The sequence below is a fragment of the Mycteria americana genome, chromosome 7 (genome assembly GCF_035582795.1).
Source record: "Mycteria americana isolate JAX WOST 10 ecotype Jacksonville Zoo and Gardens chromosome 7, USCA_MyAme_1.0, whole genome shotgun sequence".
In the NCBI taxonomy this organism is placed as follows: Eukaryota; Metazoa; Chordata; class Aves; order Ciconiiformes; family Ciconiidae; genus Mycteria; species Mycteria americana.
Genome location: NC_134371.1, coordinates 17,068,979 through 17,081,366, shown reverse-complemented (window position 1 = coordinate 17,081,366; position 12,388 = coordinate 17,068,979). Strand labels below are relative to the sequence as shown.

The window sequence follows — 12,388 nt, the reverse complement described above, 5'->3', positions numbered from 1 at the left end:
ATACCCTATGACCATTTGTTCATTACCAAGAAATCAAAATAGTTTGCTATTCCAATAAACAAACGTAACAGTATACTATTACTGTCAATTCAGCAGCTTCCCAGCCCTTTTTTAAATTAACTGGTTTAACAAAGCTTATTTTCTTCCTGAAGAGAACAGCCAGGAGAAAAACAAACAAATGAATAAACAAATAAAAACCACAAAAATCCCTCAGTGCTATTTAGAGTTATGAGGCCAGCTTACAAAAGTGTTGCGTGCATTTACACACTGAAAGAGATGGAAGATAAAAGCACATACTGTAAGACCAGAACTTCTTGACTCAAATCAGAAATCTGAGAATAAATCAAAATAAATAATTAAGTGTTTGATAGATGTAAACTAGTGTGTAATTACCTGCAGCAAACAACATAATTTGGTATTAAACCCTTTGAAGACCTTGCCTTGTTTTTCTGAATATAATTTGAAAGGATTCCAGCTCTTGTCATCACATTTATGCTGATGGGAGCTCTGTGGAGTAGTACGTAGTTCTGACTTTAGCAGAGTTCTCATGCCTTGCTTTGCAATGTCGGTGTTGTCTACCGATCACCTTCCGAATCCTGATAAAATGATTTTCATAGCCATCAAAAGGTTCTTATCATGAAAATAACATAATATTTAATTAAATGGCATTTAAAGTACAATTTTTCTCTTGCAGTGTTCCTCCTGTAATTTCCTTTCTTCAGTCACCTTTCTTCCTCCTTAGTTACGTAGACATTTCAATCTAAGAAGCACTGGAAGAGGCTCCAGAGGCAGCAGTTGAAAGGAATAGTCAGAGGAGCACTGAAAGAACATGCCGTCAGCAAATATGGAGATCCAACCTAGATACTCACAGCCTGCAAATTTGTCTGCCTGTTGTAGACACTCACATAGCTCACATATCTCCAGTCAGAGTAAATTGTTTTATGTATTTTTTTCCTCAGAAGAATCTTTTGAAGAAAAAATATACTATCTTCTCTGATTGTTTCACATAAACAGTCTGTTTTCTGAGATGGGGCAGAAGGAAGAGGTGTAAAGCAAATGTATATAATTGCCATTTCCACTCTCCTGTGGGCTCAGGGTCAGCGTTGGGTGGGCTTAGAGGCTCTGCTTAGCCTTGCTGTTGCCTTGACAGAGGAGCCGGTAGTAGCTATGCAAACTCAGAGTTTGGGGTGCTTGGAAAAGTGTAGGTATTCCAGTGCATCACCAAGTACTCATTGTCAATGGAGTTCCCATTTCTTCTCATTCTAAGAATTTATTCTTAGAATGAGAAGAAATGTCCAGGAAATAAGCTGTATTTCATTGCAGCTTATATCTGGATTTTTTTCATCCTAAAGATTAGGAGATGAAGCATTTCTGCAATAGAATTAATCTTTGTATATACATTCTATTGCCTGTGCTATTTTTTCTTACCAGAGGAATTAACCTCTAGTACCGAAAAATACCATAAACTGTAAAAAGTAAAGAGGGCACTAAAAACATAGTAAAAAAGGGGCATAAATCAGTTTAAAAATAACAATAGGTTTTCTAGTTGAGCTGTTTATTACCGTTCATATTAACATTTTATGGGAGAATAAAAAAGTCAGTTATTTCTGTGCGTCTGACCATCAAATTGCAAACTTGCCCCTTAGAATAATGAAGTTCAAAGCAAACTCTTGTGTCTGAATGACCAGACCATCTAAAATTTCAAAATACTTGAAATTAATGACATAGAAAACAATATATTTCGAGCAAGTCTATACAAAGTTAGTATATCTCAATGTAAGTAGGTTAAGAATGATCAGCTGTTAGATTACAAATTGAGAAATCTCCACTGACATCATAACAGATCTTCCACAGAAATACACTTGATTCAGAGTAATTCAATCTCTTCAATAACAAGTATAACAAGTATCTGAAAAGTGATAGAAAATCATTGCTAGTAAAATTTGCCAATGACAAAAAAACCCCAATAAATAGCAATAAGTAATGGTGCTAGGTCAGTTCTCTTGGGTGAGAAAGCATACTTACTGTAACAGCATAAATTATGGTTTCTGCAGAAGTAGAAACCTTTAAGACTAAATACTCAAGTTTGTATATTGAGTAGAAGTTTGCTAAGTTCAGACATCTTTTGACACACAGGGTCTCCTGTAAAATTTTGTTTTGGTCTTAAGTGTTGCAGTTTTAGCTGTCCTGAGTTTTTATTTGAGTCTGGGAATTTAAAAACCTCGAAAAATTTGAAATACGGAAGGCTGGTTTTCACATCAAAATACAAAAGGGGGAGTTTCACATGGTTTCAACATGAAGCCATAAATCAGAACTGTTCTTCCTAAGTCTGATACCAAGGCAGCCATAGGAATCTGAAACCTGTGATGTGATTCATACCTTATCCACTTCTTTCTGAAACTAGGTAAGTTTTCAGTAATCTTTCATTTATTGTGTGCTTTCTGTAACTCTAATATTTAGCCGCTGGCCTTGCTCTTGCTAAAACGGCCTGTTGCTGCAGAACTCCAGTTTGTGATGACTCACGCCCCCGAGATGGCTTTCCGTTGAATGATGACAGTGTTGCTGAGTCGTTATTCTTTGCTTCATGACATGTTTAATGATAAATAGTTGCTACCTGAGATGCAGATTCTTTTATGGGACTAAGATAAGTGATCACCAGCTCAAACGAATTCCTCTGTGACCTTAGGCAAGACACTTCAGTTCTCTATAACTAACATCCTTATCTGTAAAATGTGAATGGCACCACTTCATTTATTGCCTAAAAAGAAAGCAACAGTAAAGCTTTTTGCTTCTAGCACTATGTTGTGGTGTAACCCGAGCCAGCAACTAAGCACCACGCAGCTGCTCACTCACTCCCCCTCTCCTTCCCTCTGTGGGATGGGGGAGAGTAAAAGTGAGAAAACTCAGGTTGAGATAAGAACAGTTTAATAATTGAAATAAAGTATAATAATAATAATAATAATAATAATAATAATAATAATAGAATATACAAAGCAAGTGATGCATGATGCAGTTGCTCACCACCCGCCAACTGATCCCAGCCAGTTCCCGAGCAGCGGTCACCCCCCGCAGCCACCTCCCCCCAGTTTCTATACTGAGCCTGACGTCATATGGTATGGAATAGCCCTTTGGCCAGTTGGGGTCAGCTGTCCTGGCTGTGCCCCCTCCCAGCTTCTTGTGCACCTGGCAGAGCATGGGAAGCTGAAAAGTCCTTGACCAGTGTAAGCACTGCTTAACAACAACTAAAACATCAGTGTGGTATCAACATTATTCTCATGCTAAATCCAAAACATAGCACTACACCAGCTACTAGGAAGAAAATTATCCCAGCTGAAACCAGGACACACTCTGATAATGTACATCTGACAGGCGTTACTGCTCATGAGGAAAGAAATAAATGAATACTACATAGGACTAAGCAATTACTCTGCTCAAGTCCAAGACTTTGAATGTTTTATACCTAGACGCAAGTGTTTCAGCCTTTGAGTACTTACGTAGAGATTTTGGAGTTTGCTAGTTATTTCTTTAAGACAACCAAACAAAACAATTGTTGTTCTGTTCTTTACTGAACCTGCCATGTAAAGATTTCAATTTTTGAGTGCCTTGCATTCAATTTGCTTGGGGGAGGGAATAAAGATCCGAGTCCTTGAAGTCTGCAGAGACCTATGTGTCGATATGTCCTTTAATGTGTCTTCAGGGAAACCACAAAATCCACAACCTGTCCCTTTCCAGCACACTGAGAAATTCCATACCAATAGCACCATGAATGGGCTGCAGCCATCTGTACAGAGTGCTTGTTTTCTGAGGTGTGAGCCTGATGAATATACTTTGCTTAACAGTGCTGTTATGATTTAACATCGGCATTTTAGTCATCAATATTTACACCCTTCAGAAAATTGGGTGTTGGTAAACATGCAATAGGCATAAATATCTTCCATGACTGTAAGCAGGGAGAATGATAAAGGCCATAGTGCCTAGTTTGGTTTATATTTTCACTATTGTTGCCAGTCTTGAGTATTAAAACTATAAAACATTTCTAACTGCCTCACTTTAAGGGGTTGGATTCATTTTTCTTTCTCTTCTAAACTTCTCAGAAATGCAGTTCATTCTTTTTCTCATGGTTTATGACTTTTTTTTTTTTAATAGCCTCAGTTACTGTGGTATGAGACTTCCTCTAATCCACAGCTCGTCTCTGTCTTGTCTTGCAGACTCACAGGAAGGTTCCTCCTCTCCCAGGCACGCTTCATCTCACATACAGGTAACCACTTCCTGCTAAGCCATTAATAAACAGTGCGTTATTGTGCTTCCACCCATTTGCAAATCACAAAACACCAAATACACATAGAACATACCAACTAATTTAACTCACAATTTCTTCTGCAGAGGATTGTAATTGTTCAGGATGGAACACATGTTTACATGGCACTCCTAAACCTCACCATACCTTCACGTTGTGCTTTCAATGTAGTATAGAGACAGCTAAGGCTTTTGCAGTGTAGTTATAAAATAAGCATGGCTTGGTCCTTACATTTTTCTTTAAAAGAAAATCTGCAGAGGTATTATTATGCTACATGATATTTTTATAATTTTTTATTCTGACTAGTAGCCAGATTTAAACATAGGTTCAGAATATTATGCTTTACAGCAATATTTTTGCACTACGTTAGCTAGAAGGATATGTATTTGCCTAACACAAGCACTGGTTCGCAAGCCTCATCTACACAGGTGACAACCTGATGCAAACTATTAACGTCTTTCCTTCTGCTCCCTGCACGTTGGTTTCCAGGGGAAATAAAGCCAGACCCACGCAGGATCCAACATTGCCTCTCTGGTCCGATTCCTGATCTGGATAATTAGGAGACTGAGACTCACCAAAGCACACAGAGCACCCTGAGAAAGGTACATGGTTACCTGAATTTGGATTTTGAACTTGCACGTGCTTTCAGATAAAAGAGGACCTTTAGATAAAGAGGACTTCAGATAAAAGAGCTTGAAGGACTTTAATTAAGTGGCACGCTTACATAGTAGCATTTAAAGTTCAGCTCTCTTTGTTTTTCTTTATAAATTGGGCTTTATTTTGGAGATTCGGTTTACATGAAACCCAGAAAAAGACAAGCTTGCCATTGTATTGCTCTGTTATTGCCACGTAATGCCATCCATCATAGACAAAAAAGATGATGGTATGATGTTTCTCTGTTTGGGTGCAATGATATCCAATATGCTTTTTGGAGAACTGTGTGGTTGAAGTCAGAGAAACCAGAGCTTTTCTTCTGACCTTTCTCATGTCCTTTGTAGAATTGTGATTCTTAAATCTTTTTTTATTCTTTTAGGTGCTAGAGTGGGAAAATGACTTCTAGGTCTGTAAGCTTTTCTTAAGACAGATAAAGCGATGTGGAATTTCTGGTATCAGGTTGCCCATATTTTGAAGAGCAAGAATTCATTTAAAAGTTGACACAGTTTGAGTCTTTTATTTAAATTCAGATGTGCTGTAAGTAAATTTGGACTGCCTTGAAATCAATGAAGTGGAACACTTTTATGAAAAGTTTCAGTGATGACATTACTGTTATCTAAAGAGATGACAGTATTTCAGGTATTTTCTCACCTCCGGTCACGAGTGTGGAGGTGCTCCTGCCCAAGAAGGGCACCTGGGAGAGGGCTGGCGGCTACAGCAGCTCATGCGTCCTGCTCTTTTTGGGCAGGATGAGGGCCAGGCTCATCCTGGACTGCCTCTTTTTTCTGGGCACTTTACAAATTTGTCACAGCTTGCAGGCAGAAAATGACCTGCAGGTTGTGAGATGGCTACAGTCATTAGATTTAGCTTTCTTTGTATAAAAGAAAGCATAATGCAGGGTTCAGTAAAAAGGCAGGCAAATGGCTTTGCTTCTTGTGCTTTGCTTTATAAAACTTATGGAGTAATGATGCCCTGAGCATACTGAAGAGCCTGGGACATACAGACTGGAAGATTTCTTCAAGGTTTTTATTGCTGGGCTTTTTCTGCCTCAGTCTGATCCATCTGCCTAGGTCTGCTCTTGCCCATGACTGATCTGGATCACAGGATCAAAACTCACAGGATCTGGAACTCAGCCTCTGCCCTGAGGCTGAGTTGGGAGAATCTTTATTATGTACCAGATGTCTCTTCCCTCCCCTATCCCCTCAATATTTGTGCCAATAGAAATAGAAAAAAAGAGAAAATACTAGTATGTTTGCTACTTCACAGCTGGCTTGCATATTAGAAACTCACCTTTCAGCATGGTCTTTATATGTGTGTTAAATGATTGAAAACTCTAACAGAAAAAATTGAGATATTTACATCTATGTTTCAGGGCATGATACACAGCGCCCTCACCATTTTTTTACATTAGCTAGGATGGGAGACAATAAACCCCATCGAAAATAGGATCCTGTCCTGTGTACTGAGGCACAAAGAGAAACAAGTATCAGAAGACAATATGAGAAAAATGTAAGAGTTGCATACACTTGCAAATCAGCAGCGTGACAGTTAACCAGCACTAAAAGCTGCTTGCCTTAATAATGATGTCTTGAAAATATGCAGTAATTAGGCATTATAGTCTTGAGACGCACTTCTTTCACAACATCAGGCTTATGATGAGCGTTTAACTCACAGAGATGCTTTCTTTCATTAAAAATGATTACTCAAGCATGGTTTCAATAATTTTTTGAGGAAAAATGTAAACAGGAGTTAAATCCCCTAGCCTTAATGTTCTTCAGAGGTTCCTTTCTGCATCAGTCTTGGGTAACCAAAAAAGCTAGAAAAGAGTTTGAAATTGTGTGTTTTTAACACAGTATTGGATTTTTCCAAGTATTAATATTTATTAAAGGAAATTTAGTACCTAACTGGAATACCAAATCTATTTAACAATGCAATATTGTGGCTTTATATCCTCTTCTCTGAAGTAAGCTAAGCCTTCCTACCAAACGACGCAGGAGCTAATTTCCCTATCAAACTCTGGAGCACAGACAAGCAATATTTAATTTATATTTCTCACCATTATTTTAAAGATTACTGTTAAGACACATCATCTGCATGCTGCTGAATGACATAGAGTATGTCTCTACCTTGGGAGTAGATACAGGTACAGGTTAAAATCTGTCTTCTGTTTCTCTCCCCTCCCTTTCTCTCACAGTGCACCCATATTATTGCACACATTTACCAGTGTTGACATTTTACTGGTTTTAATGGTTAACCATATTGGCAGCTGTTTGTAGAGACTGCAACAGCAGAACATGAAGGAGAGGAACTGCAAAACCCCTCCCATGTGTCTGTGATACGGATGCTTCCCATAACTTCAGAGGAGAGTAACCTCCAGTCTGTTCATCATGAAGAGCATATATGGATCACTTTTTTCATGTACTTTTCATCTGTCCTTCACTGATGTATCCACTATTTTGCCCAGAATATTTCCTCACAATATCCTAAATACAGTGCTCCCTTTTTCTTTAGCAGGATATACAGGGGAAAAACACATAGTGAAGAAAATTTACTAAATATTGGTATGCTACGGAATAAAAATAATTCAGTATCTATACAACACCAGTCTTGTAATCATAGGCAAACATAAAGAAGTATTAAAAATTTAATTAAATCAGTTGTATGATTGTTATCCTTCAAACTCAAATGAAGCAGGGAAAGAGTAATATTAAAACTACTAAACCACATATTAGGAGTTTTAAAGACATTTATAATTTAATGCAAGAAAATAAATAAGATCAAGACTAGTTTTAGGTTGAACTAAGTCAAAGGTTAGAACATGAAGTTCCCTGAATTAGGTTCTCCCTGAATAAAGGCATGTCTGGCCGGAGAAGAGACATGAAAAAGAAATTACTTTGTGGTAGTGATATGCTCAGCTATATATATAGGGGAGGCACCTGTAGCTGTTGTGGGAATGCTCTGAGTTACAATAGGTCTAGAAATATAGGAATATGGAAGATGATTCAATGTAGTTTAGTTTTTGCCTCCTCAGTCTATTCCTGAGCTGGGCTTAGTTTGAGCATAGCAGAGATGTAGGCCCAGAGCATCTGAGAGCGGCATATTTCTGATCGCTCAGAACACTGCGTCCATAAATTATTCATAAAACCTCTGCAATTTGAATTGGCCTTTCAAGTAATAAAAAAATACATCAAAGTAATACAATAAATTAGGAGGTCCCTCTAGTACACGTGATATAAAGCATAAGGATTTCTTTTAAATATTTGATTATTGAAAAGTAAATGAGGCTTTTTCTGATGTGACAATTATGGGATTTCATACAGTATGAAACAGTAACAAGAGAGATACTGTGTTATTGTTAATGGCTCTATTTCTTACCATCTAAGCTAATGAGTATGTTTGATCTTCCCTGATTTCTTCATGCTTCATTGTTTCCATCATTGTCAAAAACCTACTTCACTTTTCTTGTGAAATAATCTACATAATGCAAAGTGACTGTTTATGGAGCACAGAGAGTATTCCACCAGCAAGGAAGAAAGGGCATCATTTGATAAAAGCAGACATATCGTTGAGACAGCTACAAAATTAGATAATTTTAGCAGAGAGCAGATTTTTTTTGCTGCCAGTCACTATTTAAACAAAGGAATCATCCCACATTTGGCAGATAATTATGCTTCTCCAAGGGAAAACATAACACTGAGTGAAAAGAGTTAAGGTCTCCTTTTTCTCAGATAATTTTGTGCTTTGAACCTTTTCAACTGCCTGTTTCATGAAAAAGCTAAAAAAATCTGAACAACTGTAACAATTATTGTTCCAGGGGTATAAGCAATGTTCATGTCGTCATTTTATGAGTTCACTTTTTATTTCAGTTTTCAGACTCCTGAATCACTAATTTTTGCTTTTGGTTCCCAGACGGCAGATACCAATGTAGGAGGACGCCTGCCACCTTCCATATTGCTGGTGTACAAGTTTGAATAGATTTCTTTGAGGCATTGATGCTGGACATTAAAATATAAGGCTCCAATCCTATAATGTCCTCTAATTGTGAAAGCCCTTCTTCATTTTAATAGTATTGAGTGTCTGTCTCAAGTCTACCTACATGGAATTTTTACAGGATTTATTTCTAGCCATATTTCCATAAGGAACAAGAGATAATTATTTTACAAAGCTTTAATTACAAATGTGTATGTATTTAGCATGGTGTAGCTATATGTGATTGATTCTGTTACAAATAAAAACTAATTTTTAAAAAACAAATCCTTAGTCACAAATAGGCATCGTTGGTATGGCAGATTCTGGAAAAGAGAAGATCTTGCGTAAGAGAAGATGTGATTCTTACTGCGTTTGTGCCCAGCACAATTTCCATTGACCTCAGAGGATTTACATCACTGTGAATGATGCGAGAACCAAGACAATAAAAAAGGTTGGGTCTAGCCTGCGTAAAAACACTATCCTGAAGGATGCAGTGTTCAGGAAAGTAATTTAAAGCCTTTTCTGTCTCTAAACAGGCTGAATTTTCAAACTGGAAGCAAAGGTAAAGTGCAGCTGCCTTCTGCGACACGTTGACCTGCCGATTCAAGGTGTCCAGCCGCTCCTTACACGGTGGTGGTACTGTTTTTGAATTTGTCTGTTTTTCAGCACATCAAAGTACCCTCTTCTTGCCAAGGACAGCTTTCAAACCATCCGTCCGCTGTCCGTGCCTTTGTCAGCGGGACAGTGTTGGCTCCCTGGGACCTTTGTTTGTCTGAAAGTGGAAAAATAAAGCAGTTTGTCTTAGGAAACTATATACCATATGTAGAGTGTTTCATTTCCAGTGGGATCAGAAAATGGGCAGAGCTGAAGAGGCCATGGATTGCTCACCCATTGATCTGCAAAATATCTGACTAGAGAGAAGCTGACTAAATTCTGATATTCCTTTTTGAAACTAACCTTCCTTAAACAACAAAAAGAAGAAAACAAACCAAACAAGAACCAGTTTTATTCAAAGAAGCAGTGTGAGAGATCAGCAAGAAGCTGAGTGATCCCTAGAGGAAGGGGAACATACTCATTTTCTCCTCTCATCATACACTCCTGGGAGTACCTTGATCAATATCCAAGCTGTATGCAATATGTAGAAGAGATTACATTTCATAAGGTATATTTTAAATTATACATTTCCACACACTCTATTAATATGAAATGCAATTTTATCTGATTTTAATACTTTAATGTTACCTTCCATTATTTGCACAGTAAGTAAATGAAGAGATGCGCATGAAATCTGGATTTAATTAGATAGGACATGCTATCACTTACTGACTGACATAAGTGGAATACATTAAATACAAGCATTGTATAATACTTTTCTGTCCTGAGATGGTGTTCAGCAACACAACAAAGTTACATTTAATGCTGACTGCCAAAACCTAGCTATTTGAGTTTTCTTTAAAATTAGCAAATTAAAGTTTTGTAGAAGGTTGATGTGGCATTGACAACATTTTCTCCCTTTTTTTTTTCTGGCTTAGAATATTCACCAGATTAATCCAGCTTTCAAAAGCATTTGTTATTTCTTTCAACATTATCCTTTGGGACTTTCATTAATTCTACTTGTAATGACCAAAAGAAAATCCTGCATGATTCTGCCAAAACTGAGGCTTGGTGCTATTACTATCAATGGAAGCTTTCTTTACCCCAATGTGTTATTATTATGCCACATGCAAAAGCACCAGACATTAAGAACCAGAAAGAGAAGGAGTTTGCAGAAGGAAAGTTAGCGAGGCTGGGCCTTGACCCAGGGAAATGTCTGCCTCCAGGTATTTTGAAACCCTGCTACAGAATGAAGTTGGTTTTTCACTTTTTAGCTCCCATGGAGCACAGTCTAAATGCCTATGTGATTCATCAGTGTCCCTCATAATTCCCTGAGACATCTAGTTATAGCCTTACTAATGCTGTTTCTGCTTCTCGCTTTCTGAGAAGGCGGGTTTTGCCGGAGCAGCTCTCTTCCAGAGGCGCAGCAGGAGGGCACCTGCCGGGGTTGCCCAAGGCTGAGCCGGGTACTCAGCCTTGCTCCTCCGTGCAAAACTGCAGCACCAGGATGGCTTTTCAGGATGGCTTTTCACTCCAGCAGTAGCAGTTTTCAAAGCCCATTCATTATGGCCAAATAACAGATGCTGCATAAGCCTTACTCTTTGCTGCTGTGTTATAGCTCCTGGTGGCCAACAAAACCAAGGACAGTAATCAGTTATGGTTCTCTGCTGTTCTCAGCCTGCTCTTCTTGTCTGAGGTACTTTTCCAGCCCTTTCATTACAGCGGCATCCGAGCACCTCGTTGCCTTTAATCTCTCAGCAGCGTCAAAGCCATATCCAGAGTCGCAGTTGCAGCAGGCCACCTCAAGCACCACCACGGCACAGAGATCTTCAAAGTGGGTTAATGCAGACACTGACAGCCCAGAGCTCAGCATGAGCTCACTGAGCCACCTTTTTGGGTAAGCTTTGCACCCTGTTTTGTGTCTGTAGTGCCATACTTGGACTATGGTGGGTACCCAGTACCGTTCTGGTACACATGGCCCTTCAGCTCACCGTAGCCACTTTTCTGATGAGTTTGTGCAGGGAGACATGCTTATGGTAACCAGAAGTCCTGCATCCACACTGTATTAGCTGTGGCAGTGCTACAGGACATCTGGAAGACAAGTGTCCTAAGGCCTGACATTTCTCCAGGACGAGAAAGAGGATGGTGAGCAGTGCCGTGGTAGCTCCACATACTTCCCTCTATGTTTTCTTTTTTATTTTTCTTGGTTGCTAATTCCCATTAGACAAAAAGCTTTCTACACCACAGTTTGTTACACACTAGTCATGTAGAAAATTGTTGGTCAATATTAAAACCAGTCAAAATAAAACCAGATCCATTAAATTCCTCTCCATCTCAAGAGGTCTGATTTCCAGTAGCTCCTTCACATGGCTTTTTGATTTTCCCTCATGGCAGACTCTTTCTAATGTTCAGGGAAACCTTTATATCTTTATTCATAGCTGCCTACATACATTCTTGGTTTGTTATTTATGCTACCTATGATAATGTCCCTTTCATCTTAAAATACTGCACTGAATTTGTCTTGATTTTATGTTAAAGGTTACACTGACAAAGGCTGATAAAACACATGGAGTATTATTTGTATTTACTTATAAAGCTGCAGTATCCAGCACGACATCATCACTTCTATAAAGTATTACCCCATAAAGATCATTTTGAAAGTGAATGTCATATTTCATTTTACTTTGACATGTAAATACTTTTCAGCCTATCTATCTAAGGCTTTCCAGCACATCCATCACTACAGAAGTGTGCTGGTGCCAGTGAATCAAAAGCTACAGCAGCAGTTAACAAGCGGTGTGCTAATTAATGGCTCAAGCAGAAAGTTGTAAGAGTGATTTTTCCAGACACTTCACTCAAAAGTGATTGAGAAGG

General features: G+C 38.4%; 1 long non-coding RNA gene across 2 annotated transcripts in view; it reads left to right on the top strand.

Annotated features, from left to right (window-relative positions):
- Positions 1-9,693, top strand: part of LOC142413052 (uncharacterized) — a 41,126-nt gene extending 31,433 nt beyond the window's left edge. For both annotated transcript variants that reach the window (XR_012776671.1, XR_012776672.1), the window contains 2 exons: positions 4,209-4,258; positions 9,457-9,693. This is a non-coding gene — a long non-coding RNA (uncharacterized LOC142413052). The remainder of the gene's footprint in view (positions 1-4,208; positions 4,259-9,456) is intronic.
- The last annotated feature ends 2,695 nt before the right edge of the window (positions 9,694-12,388 follow it).